The 24,614-nt window shown below is 34.3% G+C and overlaps 2 pseudogenes; one reads left to right on the top strand and one right to left on the bottom strand.

The window, feature by feature from the left end:
• Positions 1 to 6,741: 6,741 nt before the first annotated feature.
• Positions 6,742 to 24,614, bottom strand: part of LOC124975285 (coiled-coil domain-containing protein 138-like) — a 64,612-nt pseudogene continuing 46,739 nt past the window's right edge.
• LOC124975286 (THAP domain-containing protein 1-like) lies at positions 21,901 to 22,538 on the top strand (annotated as a pseudogene).

The raw sequence follows: 24,614 nt of genomic DNA, 5'->3' as shown, positions 1-24,614 counted from the left end.
ATGGAAAGAGTAATGGCTTGGGGCTATTAATCCTCTTCTCCTTTTGTGTCACTTGCCATGCCCTCAGTTGGAGTAGTCAAGGACAAAAACTGACTTAAATGATTCTCAACTTTCCTGCTAATCAGTACTTGGTAGCATGGAATGAGAAAAGTACCATCCTCTTGAGTTTACTCTTGACACATTAAGGCACTCCCAGAGTGCTGCTGATTTTTGGATTTCTAAGTGGAAATTTCAGCATCAGGTGCCAAGCTCTGCATGAGATATTATCTTGGCTAAAATCTACTCTAGACAGATCAGATAGACATATCACTAAGGCCTGGCAGATGTCTGTCACTGCTGTGTGTCTGGATCTTGGGAACTTACTAAGATTTCTACTTATAGGGTGGAGTGACCAAACATCTCAGGTGGTAGGGATGGGGGGTACATCATATCCTGTGCAGTACACTCACACAACTATGGCCTTCCAAGGTCCAGTTCTCTCAAGCAATCACTTGTTCCCATTCAATCTCCCAACCTCTTCAACTGGTTGTCCTTACTACCAGACTTAAAAGGAAAGCAGGCTGCACTCCCTTCTGTATCTCTTTGTGTATAATCTTCTCCATGCCTATTTCAGTAGCATTCCACCAGAATTACCCTGGGCCACATGGTAAGCACTCTAAGTTTTTCACAGCAATGAACTCAGTTTTGACCTCCACAAGATGGCTGTCTGCCACAGGCCTCTTCTCACAAGTTGAGAAATGTGGATCACTTGTGAGTTAAGTTCAGACTGCCTTTCTGCTCTACAGCTATATTTTGCCAAATATGGCCACTATATTTCTCTCTTTTCCTTGGTGTAATACCACACAGTGCCTGCCTGCCAGGTCTTGGTATTGTCACTGCCACCAGGCAGAGTGCTGATGTATCCTTTCTTGCCCTCTATGAAAAAGACCAGACTTTCTGTGTCTCTTCAAGTTTTTGTAATAGTGAACTCCCTCAGTCACTTGCCTGGTAGTGTAGCTGTTCTTCAACTGCTTCAATTCTGAGCCACAGAGAAGTTAAAAAGTATAGTTCCCATATAGGCTTCCATTTTAGCTTTTTTAAAACTTTAAACACATAGAGTATATTCTTTAGTTATTAAAAATAAATCTTCTTACTCTGTTTTCTTATAAGTGAATTTCCCCACATGAAAACTTTATACTGAGAAAACATGTTGTACGTACATGGACTAGAAATGGTAATGACTAGAAACAGGTGAGTGTGCATTAGATTGATGTTTTGTTGGAAATATCATATGTATAATTCTATTAGATTATTCTTGGTTCAAATTCCTTAATAAAAAGATCACAGAAAGAGAATATATTAAAAATGCCAAGAAGGGAAGAAATGAGGTTACCCAAATCAAGGAAAATTAACTGCCAATGAAAAATGTTGCTGCACTAATAAATAAGAATATGTTTTAGAAATAAGTTCTAGATCTACAGGATACACTTAATGCATGCAACAGAGTTAAAAATATTTGATGATTCCTTGGCATCTTTAAATTTATTACTTTTTCTTATCTATATTCCCAAACAGAATTTAAACAGAAGAAATCAAAAACATTTCTTTGCAACATCTCCAAAGATTTTCTTGCATTTTGGTATTTTAAATAAATGTTGCCTGAATGTCCAAATACACAACTGTACATAAGAAACAAGAAGCTAACAGGCTGCTTTTTCCCAATGGGTAACTAAAAGCAAGAAAAAAAATCTTGGCATCTCTGCCTCCATTGTCTCTTTATTACCTTAAACTTTGGATCAGATCTGCAAACAGGCATGCTATTCACTTAAGGAGTGTTTAAAAACTGGTAGTACAAGTTTAATTAGCCCTCAGCTTACCTAACCTATTCCATTTTCTCTAAGACTGGGGAGATCAATAAGAGAACTAAGGTAATGGGAACAGCCTGTTAACTGTCAATTTCTGTGCCATCCTCTTCCAGTCCCTCAGAATGGTACCAAAGAGTCTCCAGTCATTGTTCTTAATGTTCCAGAAACACACAAATCCCAATGAGACTGATTACTTCTTGAGCTTCACAGAACAAATTCTGAGGTAATGACCAACCAGACTAATTTGACCAAGACTATCTAATTATGCATATCTCCTGTTTTGTGCACCAATTTTTCTTCTATTTGAATTTAAAGCTCATATAAATATCCTAAAAGGCAGGCTGGTCTTTGATCCCCATTGTCTTTCTGATTTACCTCTACTGATTAAATTTTCTTTCTCCATTACTTTTTCCCATTTGACTTCTGGAGTGAGTGGCCAGATCTAATTTTTTGAAACTCCTTGAAGTTAGGACCCTATAGCCTAAATCTTTGGTAACAAACCCTAAGATCCAATCATGTGAAAGAAAAGAAAGAAAAAGAAAAGTGAAAGAGAAAGATAACCAACATCACAAAAAACATTTATAGCAAAAAAAATAGGAAATCAAAGTTAACAGGAAGTAAATGTGTACATTTTTGAGTGATGTTTTTCTGTAATTTTTAAAAAATTAACAAATAAAATTTTATTATTTATGGTGTAGAACATGATGTTTTGGAATATGTATACAATATGGAATGGCTAAATCAAGGCCCCTCTCTGGAGATGGTGTGGACCTCACACAAGCTAGACATATACTCTTACCATTGAGTTATATCCCCAGACTCCATAAATCAAGCTCAGTAACATATATGTCACATACACTTTTGGGCAGTGTGGTGAGAACAGTAAAAATTTACTCTCTTAGCAATTTTCAAGTACACAGTACATTGTTATTAGTATATTCATCACATTACACAACAGAACTGAATTTATTCCTAACTGAAAATTTGAATCTTTTGACCAACATCTTCCTAATCCCCACCAAGACTATTTTTTGCATATTTGCAGTTTTCCAAATTTCTATTACTGTTATAGTAAAAATAAACTTCATTTTTTAAAGAAGTCTGCAAAATATACTCAAATATATGGTTGCCATTTAAGGGTGGCATGGTCACCTAGACAAGGCAATTTCTAGGCCACATGAGAGAATAAACTAAATACAACTTAAACTGCTTTGTTTGAACTAAGAGTGACAAGAAAAGGAAAGTATTCTTTGTAACAAAATGACTCAAATTCATATACAGCTAAACCTAGAAAAGTAAATAAGTTTTCAAACACTGAGAAGAAAAAGAAACCACAAAGTAATTTTCCAAAAGCAACACCACAAACTTATTACCTTTTATACACCCATACTAAAAGTAGACAAAATCAGAAGCCCTCAACCTTAAAAAATAAGTGCTCATAGTATATATAACTAGGTAAATCAAGGTGCAAATTTTAATTTATATTCCAAGAAATGTTTTTTAGCACCTTTTGAAAAATCAACAATTATACAGTTGATGACATTTCTCATAATTGACTTGATGCATCTGGGAGAGGAACACAAGAGAAGAGAAAAAAAATGCTCTGAAGGACCATGAATAAGAGTAACTCAAAACCTTCTGCTGATCTGGGCAGAGCACTTACCTAGCATTTGTGTGGCACTGGGTTCAATTCTCAGCACCACATATAAATAAATAAAATAAATGTCCATCGACAATTTTAAAAAAGCCTACTGCTTCTAGTGTGGTGAATGGTCAGTCTTTTTACATTTCCAACTCAATACAGATAACATATTTATACAACATATCATTGAAAAACTACTAGAAAATTTAAAAAATGGAATAGAAAATACAAGCTCATATGTTTAATTATTATGACATAATATATAGAGAAATTACTCTCAAATTACTCCACAGGTTTCCCAAAACCTTCAGTTTCTGTACTGACCTACTGCAATTCCAGTACACTGATACCTCTTCCCGGTTGGGGCAGGGGTGGAGCACTGCCAACATGATACTCACAGCTGATACCCAGTGCTCACTAGTTAGACAACATCAGCCATCTGCAAATAAACTCCACTAACATGTCTTTTCCCACAACTTTTCTTTCTCTATTATCTTAAATAAAATATTATGTAAAAATTATGCAAAGTGAAATGAGTTTCCAATCTCAAACCTAGACAAACAAAACAAAATTTAAAAAGCAGTAGCCCAACTTGAAATCCATATGCAACAATATGAAACTAAACCACTACCTCTCACCCTGCACAAAATTCAACTTAAAATGGATCAAGGTCCCAGGAACTGGACCAGAGACTTTGTACCAAATAGAAAAGTAGGTCCAAATCTTCATCATGTTGGCTTAGGATCAGACTTCCTTAACAAGACTCCCAAAGCACAAGAAATAAAAGTTGGAGTCAATAAATGGAATAGATTCAAATTAAAAAAGCCTTTTCTCAGCAAAGAAAACAATCAACAATATGAACAGAGAGCTTACAGAATGGGAGAAAATCTGTGCCACGCACACTTCACTAATCTCCAGAATTTATAAGTAACTCAAAAAAACTTTACACCAAGAATACAAATGACCCAATCAATAATTGGGCTAAATAAATGAGCAGATAATTCACAGATCTATAATCAACAGATACATGAAAAAATGTTCAACATCTCTAGTAATATGAGAAATGTGAATCAAAACAACCCTAAGATTTCAACTCACCCTAAGTAGAAGGTGTATTATCAAGAATACATGCAACAATAGGTGTTGGTAAGGATGTGGGGGAAAAAAGTACACTCATACATTGCTGATGGGTTTGCAAATTGGTGAAGTAACTCTGGAAAGCAGTATGGAGATTCCTTAGAAAACTTGGAATAGAACCACCATTTGACCCAGCTATCCTACTCCTTGGCCTATACCCAAAGAACATAAAGTCAGCCTACTATGGTGATGCATACACATCAATGTTTATAGTAGCTCAATTCACAATATCTAGTTTGTGGAACCAACCTAGATGCCCTTCAGTAGTTGCATGGATAAAGAATCTGTGTCATATGTACACGATGGAATATTATTCAGCCATAAAGAAGAATAAAATTATGGCATTTGCAGGAAAATGGATGGAGTTGGAGAATATCATGCTAGGTGAAATAAGCCAATCCCAAACACCCAAAGGTCAAGAATTTCTCTGATAAATGGATGATGATACATAATGGGGGTTGGGGGGAGATAAGGGAAGAATGGAGGAAGTATGGATTGTATAGAGGAAAATGAGGAGTGAGGAGGGGATGGGGGAAGAAAACAAAACAAAATGAGGCATCATTACCCTATGTACAAGTATGCTTACACGCACAGTGTGACTCTACTTTGTGTACAACCAGAGAAATGAAAGTTGTACCCTATTAGTGTACAATGAATCAAAATAATCATAATAGAAAAGACCAAGAAATACTTATTCCATTTTGATATATTCCTTTAATTGACAAATACCAGGTACTAGATTTCCATTTAAAATGGGGACTATACAAAGCAAATAAATATGCTTCAGTCAGATATCAAAGATTTGCCATTTTTGATCTTCTAAAAATTTGTTACTAAACTAACTACAGTGTTTTCATAGAAATCAGCAGAAGAAATTGGTTTGTTTACTCAACTTGAGTAAGAACCAGTTTTGAGAGTAACCAGAACAAAGGTAAACAAACACAAAAAGCTGAACACCTGTTGACTAATACAATTTCTCCAAATGTGAAAATGTGATGCCACAAAGTCATCTCACCTAAGTAGGTCAACTATTTCATAAAATTATATTTCATTTTCCCTTCACTATAAAAAGAAAGAGTTAATCTACTGGATATATTCAAAAGATGTGTTTCCAAAAAATAAACATTTGAGTCTGGTAGAATTTGTTACCTCATGAAAACAAAAAATTTCTGCAATGCAGTTTTAAATCTAGTCACTTAAACAAGTAATCTTAAAACTTTTTGTTCTACTTATTACATTAGTAATCTGACATACTAAACTTCAAGATTACTCATCCAGGTGATCAGATCCTGAACTATAAATCTAATATCTGAACAGGTACAATGGCTATATATATTGATAAAATATGTCAGAAAATAAATGATATTTTGGAACAGGGGAAAAAAGCAAACCTTGGAAATCCAATTACACTGCTGTGGTAGAATAAGTCTCATGTATAGAGTCAAACACTCAGTTTTACATTACATTTCAATGTTGTGGGTACCCTGAAGAAGTTACCCAATTGTTCTAGCCTTCAGTTTCCCTACCAGGCCTACTTCAAAGAAAAGCAGGACTATATACAGAAATGAATTGAAAATGTGAAGCCATACATCAAATGCACCTAGTAAGAAGCATATGATATTTTGTACCCAACCACTAGGGAGTTAACCAGAGCAGCATCAATTTCAAAGGTCACTTACTATCAAGAAGATCAATGACTTTCTAATTTGAGATTACACCTCTGGAAGGCATAAACATTTTATTTTTAGAAGTGTTGTAAAGGAAATAGAACACTACAAATGAAAAAGAATTATTTAAGCAAAATGGCTACTGTCACATGTCAAGAGGTTACAGGAGATTGAAAGAGCAATACCCAATTAAATCATTTATATTCAGAATTTCTATGTAATGTGTTAAATATAAAACTACAAAGAAAAAACCCACAGACCATAAAAATATCACAAATGCAAGCTAAACAGATTAGGCACATATACCACCAAAGTATTGCTGCCCTGCTCTAAATTCTTCCCAAGAAAACAGTAAAGAAGAACAGGCAAGAACAGGTATATATCTCTGTCATAATTCTCACTTTAGCTAAAGATATATTTGATAATCTCACTCCCCCTGAGCAAACAAGAATTATGTGATTGTACCTGTTAGGACAACAGGACAATAGAGAATAGAGAAAGAGGCTCAAATATGCAATATTTGCAGTGCCCAAAAACTAATGACTACTAGAAATTGTGTTATTAATGAATATCTGGACAAAGAATTAGGAATTTTTTGTTTTTTTCTAAGATTTTTTTGTTGTCGGTGAACATTTATTTATTTTTAAAATTCTTAGTTGTAGGGACACAATATCTTTATTTTATTTAATTTTATATGCTACTGAGAACCAAATCCAGTTCCTCCTCACACATTCTAGGCAAGCATTCTACCACTGACAAGCAACACCAGCCAGGGTTTTTAACTCTTAATGATATTGCTGATTCAATTATACAACTGTCAAAATTATTTTTAAGAATTTAAATTACAAATTATAATTAAATTTTTATAAATTATAATAACCATTAAATTATAAATAAAATAGTGTCTGATATGTAAAGTAACTTCACTCTGATATGTGAAGTTATAGATAAGAGGAGGATAGAAAAACATTTCACTTTGATTATTTTTATATTTGTAAAATTTAAAGACTTACTAGAGTCTAATGTCATCTGAAGCAAACTATCAATAATATTGGATAGGAGTCCTTTACTGGATATTCTCAAATGACCTAATATTACTGAAACTGCTTGATACTGCAAAAACAATGTTTTCCCTTCATCTGTCTTCAAATCCAAAGAGAAAGAATGAAATGCCTGAGTCAGGTAATCAGCTGAAAAACATGTGAAATCATCTGCATATCAGTGGACAGACAAGTTGGTAATCAGAAAGATAAAAAGAGAGCATCGTCTCTTTAACAAAATCAAAAGAGAAATAAAAACTAAATGACAAGAGATCACAGACTAAATTTAGATTAATTTCCCCTTAATTTGTTAGAACTCATTGGGAAAGGGAAAGAAAAGGTATTACAACTTGATAGGGTAAATTTCCTTTAAAATTTTTATATTTTAGAACTAAAACAACAAATAAGACCTATTTCTTTCTGGTATGAAGAAATAAAAAAATGCTTTATATTAAACACCAAAAGGAGAGTTTATTTTTCATATTTGATTATAACTGTAATATGCTTCCAAAAATTGAACTGCATTACTTTACTTCTTTCTGAATGATTATTTCAAAATGTAACTTTATATAAACTTGCCAAATGGATTTTAAACAAGGATTTCTGTCTCTGGCTAAAAATTGGATATTAGAGCACTGAAAGACAACTTCAGAAATTTGGATATGCTCTGTTGTTTTACTTTTCTTGATATATCTGTAAATAAAAATGGCAGCAAGATTTTACCAAGGCCAGCACTATGAAGACACCTCTCAGATTAGATTGCCAGGAATTATTTTAAAGATGTTCCACAGGTAACTGGGAAGTTTATAAAGTCAGGATTGAAAAGCACTAATTTAATTAGAATCAATGCAAATAAAGTATTAGATACTTGTGTTTTTATACCTCAATATGCCAAACAAACCCAAGTCACTACTCTTAAAAACAGTTTTCTATAATTCTCCTTTCAAAACTCTATTAAAAGGAATTTTTAAATGTTCCTGCTGTTCATATAATACTGAGTTATTTTTTTTATTGAGTTTTCTACTCTAATGACTTGAAATATACTGAAAGTATAACAGAATCACCAAATGACATTTATTGTCTTCTTGGTTTTGGGTTGGATTTTTCTTACATAAATATTAAGAAAACAACTAAACCCTAGTTATTGAGAAGTTAGAGTAACTCATATGAAATTAAAATATATATTAAATTATTTTGAGAAATAAGGATCTGGATCCCTTTATAGTGTTCTCCTTTTTCTTTTTGGTAGAATTTAGTTGAAGGAATATTAACATTACTATACTTAATTTTGTAGCTAAAAAATAAACACTGGAAATAAAAATAATAGAACGTAGTTGCTAGATTTTTTATATTTGCCTTGTTTAGAATATATATACATAAATAAATATTTAGTAATTACACAAGCAGAGTATACATGAATTTTAAACTCTATAAGGAACAAAAGTTTTATCACAGCACCATCTGCTGCATTTAATACAAATTGCTTCACTTATTAATATATCATCTGACTTTTAAATAGGCTGAATGCTATATGGGATTTTTCTTAAAATTTAAAGGTGAAGAAATTGTTCTTTAATAGTTTTAATGAGTAAAAAATAGTACTTGACTACTTTTTTCAAGAACAAACTTAGAGATAAATTATGTTCTCATTTGAATTTATCCAGTAATGAAGGTGTTTCTAGAAACAAAACCAATTTATCTTCCAAAATAATATTTTTAAAATATTGATTTTAACTATTTCAAAACATTTATTTTCCTAAATATGTTATATTATTGAGTCTTTTAAGAAAGTCCTGTCATTGAAATTTTACCTTTATATTCTTTACCAAAAGTCAATCTGTTTATCTTAATCAGTGTAAGATAAGGTTTTCCTTTATTTAGTCTATATTGTAGCTTTAAAAAACAATTAGAAACTCTGCCACATTGCCATCTACAGATGAGCTCCACTTCCCAGCTCTGAGCCTAGGCTAACTCTATGCTCAAAATAAGGTGCAGAAGAAATGATGCTGTGTATTCAGGATCCTAGCCACAAGAACTCTTACATCACCAACTTTTCTGCCATATGCGAATAGGTCACATGGGAGAAAGGCCAACCAAGAACAGGGATTCCAGCCCAGGAAAACCTGTCAGTTGAGTCCATCCCAAATTACCAATCCAAAAATCTGTGAACTAGTAAATAAAAGGTTTTTGTATTCCCATATGTGCTTGGTTGTTTATATAGCCATAGGCAGCTAATGTGATTTAATATACCTTAATTCAACTCTTTAAAGTTAAATAATATAAACAATAATGAAGTCTATTGATATTGATAATAGATAGCTACTATTAGGAGGATTGTAAATTCAAAGTCCGTCTGGGAAACTTAATAAACCTTGTCTCAAAATTTAAAAAAAAAATCTGTTTTATCAGTTTTTGCTTCATGTTATTGGTACATAAAGGATTATGATGTTTTCTTGATAAGACCACTTAATCACTATGAGATGACACTAATCTCCAATAACAGTCTTCACTCTGAAAGTTACTTGGTTATCCAACAGACAACCTTATTAGTCTTTTTTTTTTGGTACTGGTGATCGAACTCATCATTTCAAGGTAACTTGAAAGCTTACCTTGAGTGACTGTTTTGAGAACAATTAAGGTTGACAAAAATCTCAATGGCAAATTGGAGTTCTTGAATAAAGCAGCTGTCTTTAGTTTATTTTCCACAGAATGTTCTGAAGAACTATCCTGAATTCCTTTAATTACCACTCCTTTAAATATGTCTTCACCTCGTCTTCTCAATGTTGATGTCATTGTTGAATGCTGTTAAAATATGTACAATCTTAGGGTATTTGTTTATGCTCAGGAAACATTTGTTTTAAATACTGCAATCAAATAAATGAACTAAAAGTAAATGAATTTCATGTTAATTAAAAAATGAAACAATTGAAAATATGCAAGACTGGAAGGTTACAATCAACTGAAAAGAAACTTAAGTATGTTTATTTTTCTAAAACACATATTTTTCTAAACACATAAGATCAAGCTTTATTTCTGGAACAGAGATTCATCAAAGGAAGAGAGGTGGACCGCCTATTCTCTGTTCACCATTGCTCCACCATCACTGATTACCAGTTTTTCAGGTGTATCTTACTGTATTTGGTTAGGAAATGACCATCTCTAATCTCACTGTTTTCAGTTTAATCTGACTATAAATGTCCTCAGTGACTCTGAAAACTGAACAATTTCCAAAGAATAAAACACTAGGTTAGAATCATAGAAAATTCACATGGAGAACAAACTGAAACAAGAAAGTAGGCAAAACTGGAATAGTGGCATAGAAAAAATTAACTCTAAAATAAAAGAATCTTGTGGTATTTCATATATTCACCAAGAATCAAATGAAATAAAACCACTTCAGACTGCTGCAGAGAGTATGCTTTGCTAAGTAAGACTGAGAAATAACTTAAAATTTCCTTTGCTATGATTCTAATTCTTCAATCCCATGTCACTGAGTTTATAATAGTTACCTGCCTCTGAATGGGAATTTGTGAACAATTCCTGACTCAATATTGATCCTGCAATGCATATATCAAGCTTCAACTTTTAAATTATAAACAGATATACTGAGATTTTGTGAGTATCAAATGCCAAATGACTGGGTGGCACAAGCAGTGTAATCTAATTCAAATACATTGCTAATAAGAGTATAATATCATTAGGAAAAAGTAATACACAGATTTAAAATCTCAATTTGAAATTAAATATTTCAAGATTAGTATGGTAAAAATTTTAAAATGACAAGAATAAGGAATTCTACTTATTTTTGTTTAAAAAATTTCTAATGCTTTTTACTACTTTTATAAACAGAAAATAAATTGTTCTTTACTTTTCAAATAAGTGTGTGGACACTATTTCTCTTCAATTGGAAAAAAGTAAAAAAAAAAAAACACAAAAATTTTATTTTTTTAAATTATTTTTGAGGCTTCACCAATATCTGCAACCAATACTAGCCAAAAACGTATGCTCACCATACCAAAAATAAGGAAAGTCTCAAAACCAAATGAAAAAAGAGAATCAAGACCTGCAAATCCCAATATATGACAAAATATTACAAGTATCCAACAAAGAATTTAACACAGCTCTGATAAAATGAGTATTTATAAATACTTTTAGAAAATCTCATTGAAGAACTGAAAAGTCTTACCAAAGAAAATATAGAAGAAAAGCCAAGTAGAAATTTTAGAACTGTAAATAAATTAAACACAATAAAAATTTAGTGAATAGCCTGTGTAGCAGAATGGAGGGACTAGAGAAAGAATTAGTTAACTAGAAAGTAAAAAACAGAAAACAGTTAATGTGAACAACCAAACTAATCTGAAAAATGAACAAATAGGATGTTAAGGAATTAAGAGTATAACAAGAAATTTAATAGTCATGTCATAGAGGTCATAGAGTCCTCAAAGTAAAGCAAAATCAGTTAGTTAAAAAAATATTTGAGAAACAATGGCTAAAAACTTCCCAGACATGGCAGAAATATACATAGAGATTAAAGAAGTTGAACAAATACCAAACAGGATAAGTCCAAAGAGATTAAAACTAAGACCTATCATTGTCAAATATATGAAAATTAGCAAAAAAAAAAGGAGAAAGAGAAATGATACTCTATATTACATGTACGAGAAAAATAACTCAAATGACAATAGATTTCTTATCAGAAACCATGGAGATGAGAAGGAACTGGCACATTTCTAAAAAGCCAAAGGTTGGAGGAAAAAAAATACCTCTCACAAATCCAACTCCCAGTGCAAATATCCTTCAGAAAGTAAAGGAATATCAGGATGTCAAAATGAAGAAAACAGGAGGATCTGTCATCAGCATATCTACTCTAAAAAAATAAAGTTCTATTAACAGAAATGAAAGGTTAAAAGAACATCAGGAAGAAGAACACAAAACACAAAAATACACATTAGACTTTTATTCTCTTCTTGAGCTTATAAACTGTTCGATGGGTGAAACAAAAACAATAACATTATCTCATGCAGTTCTTTATAATTTTTTTTTGTACCAGGTCAGGGGTACTTAACCACCTAGTCACATCCCCAGGCCTTTCTTTTATATTTTGTTAGAGACAGGGTTTTACTAAGTTGCTTAGGGCCTCTCTAAGTTGCTGTGGTTGCATTTGAATTCAAGATCCTTCTACCTCAATCTCTCAAGTCCATGCTGGGAATACAGGCATAGGCCAATGTGCCCAGCTACAGAAGAAATATTTAGCATAATTATATTATAAATGAGGGAGTTTAAGATATGTCATATCTCTCTATTTTACTCAAAACTGGTAAAATTATGGTACTAGTTAGACTAATAAGTGATTCATATATAATATAATACCAAGAACTACTAAAAAGTTAAACAAAGAGATATATGCCTTAGGGGCTGTGGAAATAGTTCAGTTGGCAGAGTGCTTGCCTCACATGCACAAGGCTCTGGGTTCAATCCCCAGAACCACAAAGAGAGAGAGAGAGAGACAGAGAGAGAGAGACCCAAAAGATTATAGATATATAGATAAATAAAAATGGAATTCTAAAAAATGTTCAAGTAACTCACAAGACAGTATGTGAGGGGTGGGCTCTGAGGGCCCCAGAGCCTCACACTGGTCTGATCTCTAAGATGGCACCTAGCAGCTAGCCAGACATAGCTGCACTCATAAACAAGTTTTAGGAGTAACTCTGGTTGGCTGTTGTACGTGAGGCAATCCTGGTATCTGCCTGGAGACTGTTCCTTGATAGGCTGACTTTCCTGGTAGTCTACTCTCTGATAGACTGATGTTCTTGATATAAGTCTGAGACTTGTGGAATAAACTAATTTTGGTTCCTGTGATCAAGAAGAACGTCCGCATTGTGATTGTCCCCGTGGGCGGTGGGCGATCCTATGTGGTGCCGAAACCCGGGAACTCGAGTTACAAAGAAGGAACTGATCAGGTAAATACAGGGTAAGTAAAGTACAGTCTGGCCAGGTTAAAGTTTACGGAATAAGCGACAAAGTTAAAGTTCGCGGAATAAGTGACGGAGTTAAAGTTCGTGGAATAAGCGACGGAGATTGAGTGTAAGTGCTTTCGCTTTTGTTTTGCTAGTTAAAGGGCTTTGCATTCTGTTCATTTAATAGAGAAATATGGGCACTGAAATGTCACCAATGTGCATGGAAGATCCCTTAAAGAATTTGCTCCAGGCCAATGGATCTCCATATCACCTGGGGACCGCATGGCTCAGTTTTTGATTATTCCCAGCCTTCATAATAATTTTCCATCAACCAAAGCAACCAGGGGAACTGCAGGTTTGGGATCTTCTGTACTTGATTTTTCCTGTCTTACCATGGACTTAAAAAATAGGCCAATGCTTAAAATAAAGATTAAAAATAGAGAATTTTCGGGACTCCTAGATACTGGAGCTGATACTAGCATTATTACCCTAAAAGATTGGCCAAAAGAATGGCCTCTACAAGTAGTGGAACAAACCCTGAGAGGATTGGGTGTAGCTACTAGCCCACAAAGGAGTAGTTCTGTATTGACATGGAAAAATGATGAGGGCCAACAGGGAACATTTCAACCTTATGTCTTAGACCATTTACCTGTTAATTTATGAGGCAGAGATATTCTCATACAAATGGATTTAGTACTCACTACAGAAGGCCATTATAGCCATAAGGCTCAAAATCTAATGGTAAAACAAGGTCATGAATGCGACAAAGCTTGGCCGCTATGGCCAGGGAAATACCCAGCCAATTAGTGTTAAGGGCAATCAAGGTCGCCAAGGCTTGGGTTTTTCCTAGGGGCCAGTGAACAAAAGTATGTAAAAATAACTTGGAAATCCAATGCACCAGTGTGGGTCTCTCAGTGGCCCCTGACATTAGAAAAACTTAAAGCAGCCCTAGCGGCTAAATGTACAACAACATTTAGCTGTAAAACATATTATGCCTTCTACTTCTCCTCGGAATACTCCTATTTTTGTCATAAAAAAGAAATCAGGAAAATGGAGGCTCCATCATGACTTAAGAGCTATTAATGCTACTATGCAATCTATGGGGCCAACTCAGTTAGGGCTTCCAGTCCTTACTGCTTTACCAACAGATTGGCCTACAATAATTATAGACATAATAGACCATTTTTTCTCTATTCCATTATATCCTCAGGATTGTGAGAGATTCGCTTTCACCCTCCCATCTCTAAATCATCAACAACCTGACCAACGATATGAATGGATTATTTTGCCACAAGGTATGGCCAATAGCCCCACTATGTGTCAAATTTATGTTGATCAGGCATTAAAGTCAATATGACAAAAATACTCCAAACTTATTATCTATCATTATATGGATGATATATTATTATGCCACTCTGAGGAAGATATTTTAAAGGATATTTACTCTGAATTAATAGACCAACTCAAATTATGGGGACTCATTATAGCCCCTGATAAGTTTCAAGTTTGTACTACACAAGAATTCTTGGGAGCCCAATTAAACAGGGCTGTAGTAAAGCCACTAAAAACTGTCATCAGGGTAGATCATCTAAAAACATTAAATGATTTTCAAAAGCTACTAGGGGATATAAATTGGATTCATCCATATTTGAGGCTTTCCACAGGAGAACTACTTCCTCTTTTTAATATCTTACAAGGGTATCCCCATCCCACATCTCCCAGAGAGCTCACTCCTGAAGCGTGTCTGGTTTTGAATATTATACAAAAAAGATTAGATGAGGCCCAGGTAGATCATATTGATCTCTCTCAGCCATTACAATTCATTGTTATTCCTAACAAGAAACTACCCACTGGAGTCTTTTGGCAAGAGGATCCCTTGTTTTGGGTCCATCTAGCTTGTTCACCCAATAAAATACTCTTACCCTACCCTGAAGCAGTAGCTCAAGTAATCTTAAAGGCACTTAAATCACCTATCACAGTGTTTGGAATTCATCCAGCTACTATCATTATTCCCTATGATAAGCATCAACTTTCTTGGTTATGTAATTTCATGGATTCTTGGACTGTTGTTAGATGCTCCACTCAAGCTAACTTTGATATTCACTATCCTAAACATCCTTATATACAATTTTGTAGTAATAATTCTGTAATATCCCCAAGAGTTACCAGACAACAACCTATTCCTAAGGCTCCTGTGATTTTCACTGATGGATCCAAAACAGGGACTGGAGCTATTTGTTATCAAGATAAAGTCTAAACATTCCTTTTCCCTAACTCTTCTGCTCAACAAACAGAACTCTTAACAGTTCTTGAAGTTTTTAAAATGTTCCCTAGGGGATGGGGAAATAGCTCAGTTGGTAGAGTGCTCACCTCACAAGCACAAGGCCCTGAGTTCATCCCCAGCACCACAAAAAGTAAATAAATAAATAAAATGTTCCCTGATATTCCATTCAATGTTTATTCAGATAGTTTATATGTAGTTCAAGCTCTCAGTAACTTAGAATGTGTAGGGCTTATTGCCTCAAACTCTACTCTTTTTCATCCTTTATGGACTTTAAAACAAATGATTTGGGATCATTATAATCCTTTCTTTATTGGACATATTAGAGCTCATACCAATTTACCTGGACCTTTAGCTCTAGGGAATAATGTAGCAATGAAGGATCCCCACATTTTTTCTGTGTTTGAGGCAGCAAAAAATTATCATCAACAATTCCATGTTAATTCTACAACATTAAAACTGAAGTTTCCCATTACTAAAGAAAATGCACGTGCTATTGTTAAATCTTCTGGCCAGGGTACAGTCCTCCGTCATCCACTGTCTATAGGAGTTAATCCTAAAGGACTGTTACCTAATCATCTATGGCAAATGGATGTTACTCACATTCCTGAATTTGGTAACCTTAAATGTGTACATGTATCTGTAGACACATGTTCAGGTATCATCTTTGTGTCACTACACAGTGGAGAAAAATTCAAAGATGTCATTTCCCTCTGTCTCCAGGTTTCGCAGCCTGGGGACTTCCTAAACAACTTAAAATGGACAATGGCCCTGCTTATACTTCAACCTCCTTTAACCAATTTCTCACTAAATTTGAAATAACTCTAACCACAAGTATACCTTGTAACCCCCAAGGACAAGATATTGTTGAACGTGCACATCTCACCCTCAAAAATACTCTTTATAAACAAAAAGGGGGAATAGGGGAGAACTTCAGGTACCCTAAAGATAAACTTTCTCTTTGCCTCTTTATTTTAAATTTTTTAACTCTGGATAATGAGGGTCGCTCTGCCACTGAGAGACATGGCAATCATAAACAACATGATAGAGCGACGGTAAAATGGAAGGATGTTCTTACTGGACAATGGAATGGGCCGGACCCAGTGCTTTACTGGAGCTGCAGCTCAGTTTGTGTGTTTCCACAGGATAAAATGTCACCTATCTGGGTTCCTGAATGGCTGACTCGACCAGTGGCAATGCTACCAACAAGTAATTCAGATCAACAAAATGAAGATGCCAAAGACACTCCTGACGATCATGCTGTTGACAGTCTTTCACCCCTTAGCCACGCTTTCTTTTTGCCCGGGTGAAAATGGTTCTACATTTCAAGAATACATAAAAAACTTAACAGGAGATGCTGTTTTACTTTCTGGATGGGTACCTCACAGACATAATGCTACAGGAACTACTTTCAAAACCCCTAGAATCTTCCCTCCTTGTAATCCTAAACACAGTACACCTCCTATATGGACAGGTTTGTCAACATGCAAGACCAGTGACTGATGTACAAAATGGATTTTTTTTCACTCCCAATTTCACTTTCACTGCTAATGATAATTTCACTAATAATAATGTTCAATTAGGCATGAAACGTGTCAACCCCTTTGACATTTGGATGCTTTTCACTGCAGCTTCAGGATATACTAACCTACAATCTGTTTTCAGTCTCTTAGGAGGGGCATTTTGGCTATGTACTTGGAACTCCTCTACGTGGACAAATAGTTCTAGGTTCACTGGTGCTGCCTCACAATATACGTGTCAAGCAATTGCTCTCTTTCTCAATGCTGGAATGCTTCTGCATTTGACCTGGCAGTCTTAATGTGTGTTCCTACCTTCCTACCAGTCCCAGTCTCTGTTACAGATGTGCAATTGCCAGTGTTACTATCTAGAGACAGAGATTTTGGCATCACAGCAATCTTGGTCGCCACAGCAGTAGTCTCTGCAGCGGCAGCCGCAACCGCAGCAGCAGCATTGACGACGACCATACAGACGGCAACAGCAGTCAATCACTTCATCGAAAATACAGCTACAGACTTACAAACTCAAGAAGCTCTAAACAACCATTTAAAGGCAGTCATACTCCTTGTAAATCAAAGAGTGGACTTACTACAAGAACAAGTGGATATCTTGCAAGACCTTTTGGGACTGGGATGTGTTTCTCCTTTAAGAGCAGTGTGTGTCACCCCTATTGCTTAGAATAACTTTAGCTCTGCGGCTATGTTATCTATAAATCTCTCTGTCTACCTTACTGGCAATTGGTCATCTACATTTGATAATTTAGCCAGTCAACTATGAGCTGAAATACTCAGTCAATGCCACTAGGGTTCAAGTTGCATCGGTATCTGAGATGCTCTCTTTGTTATCTAAAGCCCTGGGATTGACAAAACAGTGGGCTGGAACAGTAGCTGTTCTGATTATTATCTGCTTAGGGATAGCCTATGTTATATGCAGCCAAATCAGAGTTTGCCAAGATGCCCAACATCATCGATGGGCTATAGTACAGGCTTTGACAGCCATTGAGACAGGCACATCCCCCCAAGTATGGCTAAGCATGCTGGACCAGTAGTCAAAGATGGGTAAGATCTGTGGAAATGCATACCAACCTAAGACAGGGTTCTGACGCCTGGAGGTCAGAATTCCAATGACGGGTAAGGATATAATTTGCCATGGACAACCTAAGACATGCATGGTTCCAAGTCAACTTTTCTTCATTTAAAGAATAATGGGGAGATGTCAGGGGTGGGCTCTGAGGGGCCCAGAGCTGCACCGTGGCCTGATCTCTAAGATGGTGCCTGACAGCTTGCCAGACATAGCTGCACTCATATGCAAGGTTTAGGAAGTAACTCTGGTTGACTGTTGTACATGAGGTGATCCTGGTATCTGCCTGGAGACTGCTCCTTGATAGGCTGACTTTCCTGGTAGTCTACTCTCTAATAGGCTGATGTTCTCAATATAAGTCTGAGATTTGCGGAAAAAACTCCTTTTGGTTCCTGTGATCAAGAAGAGTGTATGCATTATGATTGTCCCTGCAGGCGGTGGGCGATCATAAGAGTAGGAAAAAGAAATAAACAAAAAAAAAGAAAAACAGATAAATACAAGAAATAAGGTGACATTTTAAGCCCTACCATTTACAAATTAAATACCAAATAAAATAGAAAGATTGACAAAACTGATTAGCAATAATAACCGAATCCTATACTGCCTACAAAAACTCATTTCAAATATAAGAATATACGCAGGTCAAATGTAAAAAAAAAAAATTGGAAAAAGATATATCGTGAGAATATGAATCAAAGGAAAGCAGAAATGGCTAAATTAATATCAGTTAAAGTGATTTCATGAGCAAAGAAAATGACCAAAAAAGAACTTTATATAAAAATAAAAGGGTCAATCTATCAAGAAGACAAAACAATCCTAAATGTATATGGACTGAGCAACAGAGATACACTATGTGCAGTAAAAATGGATGGAAATAACAGAAGAATCACAAATTTACTACTAATGCTAGATACTTCTTTTTTCAATATTTTTAAATTTTATTTGTTCTAATTAGTTGCATATGAGAGTAGAATGCATTTATACATTTTGTGATATTCAAAACCACCTTTTAACATTTGATAGAACTAGATAAAATATCAATGAGGATATAAAACAACTTATGATTATCTACAAAACAACCAAACCTGAAGAACAGAAAGATCTATAACAGACTAAATAATTCATGGGTCATGTTATGAAAATAAAACATATCAAAATCTGTAGGACATGATTAAAGCAGAAAGGATGGAAAAATAGCACAAATTAATAAATATATATATTAAAAGAGGCAAAGTCTTGAATCAACAAGTTTTCACTTCAGTAACCTAGAAAAGGGAGAGCATAATAAACTCAAAGCAAGGAGAAGCAAGAAAATAAGAGCAAAAAGAAATCAACAAAATTGAGAACAAAAACAAGACAGAAAAATCAACAAAATGAATAGATAAACCTCTGAAAGAACAATGAAAATGACAAACTTCTAGGGAAAAAAAGAGAAAACCCAAATTTCCATATCTGGAATACAGTAGGGCTATCACTATAGACACTGAAGATTTCAGAAAGATAATATTGTGATAAACTCTACACAAATAAATTTGTGTAGGCAAAATGGTTCAGTTCCTCAAAAAGCACAAACTACAAGTCACCAATATGAATTATAGAATTATAATTCTATAATTATATAATTAGAATAGTCCTATAACTATTAAGGAAAATACATTCAAAATTTAACTCCCCCACAAAAAAGAAATCTCTAGGTCCAAACAGTTCACTTGCAGAAATCTATCCAATATTTAAAGAATTAACACTAACTCTACAAAATTGCTTACAGATGAGATAAATACCATTTTTATAAACCTAACATTGCTCTGAAACAAAACCAAAACTCGAAACAAAGAAAACCACAGACCAATATTCCTCATGAGTGTAAATGAAGAATCCTTAACAAAATACAAACATTGAATTCATCAATAATCAAGAATTAAACATCACAACCAAATGGGTTTTATGTCAGGAATGTACAGCTGATTCAATGCTTAAAAATCTATGGAATCTACCATATTAAACAGTTAAAGATGAAAAACATTATATGACCTTACCAATCAATACAATAAATTCATTTGAAAAAATTTAATAATAAACCCATTCATGATAAAACCTCTGAAAAATAGGAATTGAGGGGAATTAACTCAAATTGAAAAAAATCATCTATAAAAATACTATGTTAATGTTTACTTAATGACAACAGACTAAACGGTGCCCCCTAAGGTGGAGAACAAGTCAAAGATATTTGCTCTCACCACTATGTATAATCAGTATAGTGCTAGAAATTTTAGCTAATGCAATAAGCCATGAAAAGGAACTAAAGGTTTACATATTATAAAGGAAAACAAAAACAAAAGCTACTGAGTTTATATTTCAGATAACATGAATTTCTATGTAGAATATCCCAAGAAGTCTGTTAAGAAATTCCTAAAACTACTAAGGTCTACATCACAGGACACAAAATAAACAACAAAAAATTCAATTATATTTTTATATGCTATTGACAAACATACAGACATCAAAATTTAAAAGAATGCTAATTAAAATCACATAAAAATTAAATACTCAGCTGAAAATTCATAAAGAGGAATTCTATGCAGAAAACTACAATGTCAATGAAAGAAATTAATGTTCTAAATAAGTGAAGAGATGATTTGTGTTCATAAATTGGAAGATGCAACACAATAAAAAGTCAATTCTCAATTTGATAAACAATTTTAATACTATTCTTATCAAAATCTCTGAAAGACATTTTATAAATACAGTGTATATATATGGAGAGAGAGAGAGAAAATCAAGGGAACTAAAACTAATTGAAATATTACCTGAAAATAAGTTCCTATAGTCATTTGCCTGTTTTCCACCATCTAGCTGCCCTAAAGACCAATATATAAATTGTATAAAAGGCTCATGAAGTTTGGCAATCACAAATGGCATCCACTGTAGCTGCTCTGTCATCATAGTTAAAAGGTAAACATAAAATGATAAAATATAGAAAGACACAGCAGTTTTAGGTGTCTGGAATAAACTACCAAAATTTTCCAAAAATTAAGTAAAGAAAAAATAATTTTTAAAAAAATTCTCTCAAAATCCACATATGCTGCAGAATTTGGCAATGTGCACTTGAAATTTTAAGTATGTACTGAGTACAATGGCAAGTACCTGAGTCCCAGTGATCTGGGAGGCTGAAGCAAGGGGATTGCAAGTTCAGGGCAGTCTCAGCAATTCAGTGGGGTTATAAGCAATGCAGTGAGAACCTGTTTAGAGAAAAAAAGGAGAAAGGTCTTGGGATACAGTTCAGTGCTAATGTGCTCCTGGATTCAATCCCCAGTTACTATCCCCTCAAAAAACTTAAGTATGCGTATTTGCTCTCATCCAGCAATAGCACATCAAGGTATTTAAAAAGCTTAACCTTAATATTCATACTCTTTGAAGTTTAAATGGTAAAATAAACATACATCCTTTAAAAATGATAATGTAGATTTATTCTTATTATCATAGAATATTCCATAGCAAGCATAATAAATAATCCAATTTAGGCCTCCTCCATTTTGGAGATGGGAGATGGCCAATGGCTGTGGTCCTTCTGCTAATGCAAACAACAAAACAGGCATGGTAGTCGCCCCCTAGTGAGGCTTTCATCATTGTAACTACAGAAGAAACGAGAGTGTCAAAACCGAGTTCAGCAACACTGTGAGCCATTTCACTTTCCTTCTGGTGCAACTTAGGTGAAGTGACTGAGGACCAGAAGGATGATGCAGTCCTGTTCCACCTACAGCTGCAAGAACCGATATGATAAGGATAAACCTGTTACTTCCCACAACTTTCCTATTACTTGATCCAGTCTTTGTGAAAAGTGTGAGGCAGCTGTCAGAAGAAAAAACTTTAAGCCCACCAAGTACAGCAGTATTTGTTCAGAATATTTTACTCCAGACTGCTTTAAGACGGAGTGCAACAAGTTACGGAAAGAGAATGCTGTACCCACAATATTTCTTTGTACTGAGCCACATGACAAGAAGGAAGATCTTCTGGAACCACAAGAACAGCTTCCCCACCTCCTTTAACACCTCCCATTTCCCATGTTGATGCTGCTATTGGGTTATTAATGCTGCCTCTTCAGACCCCTGATAATCTTTCAGTTTTCTGTGACTACAACTGTACTATGGAGGCTACAATGCACCAGAGGAAAAGGATATATCAACTAGAACAACAAGTTGGAAAGATCAGGAAGAAGCTCAAGAATGCCCAGCAGCAATGCAGAAGACAGGAACAACAGCTTGAAAAACTAAAGGAGGTTGTACATTTCCAGAAAGAGAAAGATGACATATCAGAAAGAGGTTATGTGATCCTACCAAATGACTTCTTTGAAATCATTGAAATACCAGCATAAAACTATAAAATGTGTATTGATTTTTAACAGGGCAAGACCACACATCCTCTTTTAGCTTATATAGGAGTTTCATTTGGAAAAAATAACACTTGATTACTTGTATAAAAACAATTCAGAATATTTTTTAAAAAATAAATTAGATATATACTGTAAAATTGTAAATTTTTTGATTGTAATTTCAGAGTTTCTACACTTCAAAAAATATTTTAAAAGTTATTTTTAAAAAAGCCTCAGACTGCCTTTGTAAGTTGGTTTCAAGATTGGAGATTTTTGTTTGAATATTTATAGTAATAACATAAAAATGAAAAGCACAGAGAGTGAGAAGAGTGAAGATGATTGTTTTAATTTTAAAAATTAATGCTCTTTACTGAGAAAGCTTAGTTATATTTTAAATCAGAAGCATGGATTAGATCATAGGGTATAATATCTCCATGTATGTATACAAACATTGATATCTGTAAAGTCAGAAGGTTCATTTATCTTTCTGAATCACTTGAAAAGGATAAACTGGCAAATCAATTGAAAAGATTTGACTGTCTTCAGAATAGGAAATGAAGAGTCATTCTGTATCTAATCAATAAATATAAAGATGAGTTATTAATAAAATCCAATTTATATAAAATGGCTATTTAAATTTATATTGAAAAAGATATGTGAAAGAATATTTTCTAAAAATATTAACAGATGGATTTTAATAATTTTAGTATTTACTTTCCTCTTTACACATCTATATTATCATAATTAATGTCAGTTTGTAAAAATAATTTAAAAATTTTAAAAGTAGGTCATTTTGCTAAATGACATTAAAGACCATAAAAATATATCCTAATGCTCTGATAAAGCAACACTACTTCTGGAATTTAAACCAATCTAAGAAATCATCTAAAATATACCCCTGCAAAACCACATGTACAAAGACCTTTATTTATAAAAAGCATAAACCTGGAAATATCATAATGCTTAACAGGGAAATTTTAAGTTAACTTTACATCCAATGGACTAAAGATTATGAATGTATTGTATGTATACTTATTTTCTGTATAAGTATTATGATGTTTTAATATCTTTTAAAAAGCCCTCTAGCTGGGAAAAGACTGCCCCTCCCTGAGCTAGCCAATTCTTAGAGACAACAAAAAGCATACTTGAAGATGCGTTTGATCTAACCAATCCAGAGTCAAACCTCCTCTGTGTGATCCATGCCTTAGGAAAATTATTCTAGCTAACCACTCCTAATCACCCTGCCTAGTCTTTCCTTTCTAATGCTTTCCCCTTGTTTCTATCTTCCACCTCTTGACCACTCTGGTGTCTCTCATGTGGCTTTGCATAACCTGCAGTGCCTTCTGTCTCTAAGACCTTAGAATATGTAAACTATGTTGTTTTTCTTCCTCTGAGCCTCTCTGCTTTCTCATGTAGCTGCATCTGAATGAGAATATCATAAAAGAATGCAAACGGAGTGTGCCTGTAATCTCAGCAGCTTGGGAGATGAGGCAGAAGGATCCTGAGTTTAAATCTAGCCTCCACAAAAGTGAGGCACTAGGCAACTCAGTGAGACCCTGTCTCTAAACAAAATACAAAATAAGGCTGGGGATGTGGCTCAATAGTCAAGTACCCCTGAGTTAAATTCCTGGTTCAAAAACAAAAGAATACAATGAGCAAATAGAAACACATGATTGATAAATTGAGTAAAGCAAATCCAGGATACAAAATTAAATATACAACCACAAACATGACTAATAAGCTATGAAAATGAACCTTAGTTTCAAAATGCATATTTGATCACTTGAAGCAAGATGTGGTATTTTCTCCTTTTGAAATACTCTCCCTCTTCAGATTTTGTGACATCAATTTCTCCTGGTTTCCCTTCTACTTCTCTGGCTACTACTTACTGTGGGGGCATACAGAATTCCATCCAGTGCTTGACAAAGATCCTCTGGAGGATGTTTGCAAAGGCTCATCCTAAAGGGAATTGCCAGATGTTTTGCTCCAGAGCATGGTGTTTTTTCTGCTGTGTTTTTCTGAAAATATATTACTCATTTCAGACTGAACAGAATGCTTAAGGGGACGAAGGGAATACAA

Source organism: Sciurus carolinensis, unplaced genomic scaffold, assembly GCF_902686445.1.
Source record: "Sciurus carolinensis unplaced genomic scaffold, mSciCar1.2, whole genome shotgun sequence".
Lineage (NCBI taxonomy): Eukaryota > Metazoa > Chordata > Mammalia > Rodentia > Sciuridae > Sciurus > Sciurus carolinensis.
This window is presented reverse-complemented; position numbering and strand designations above follow the sequence as displayed.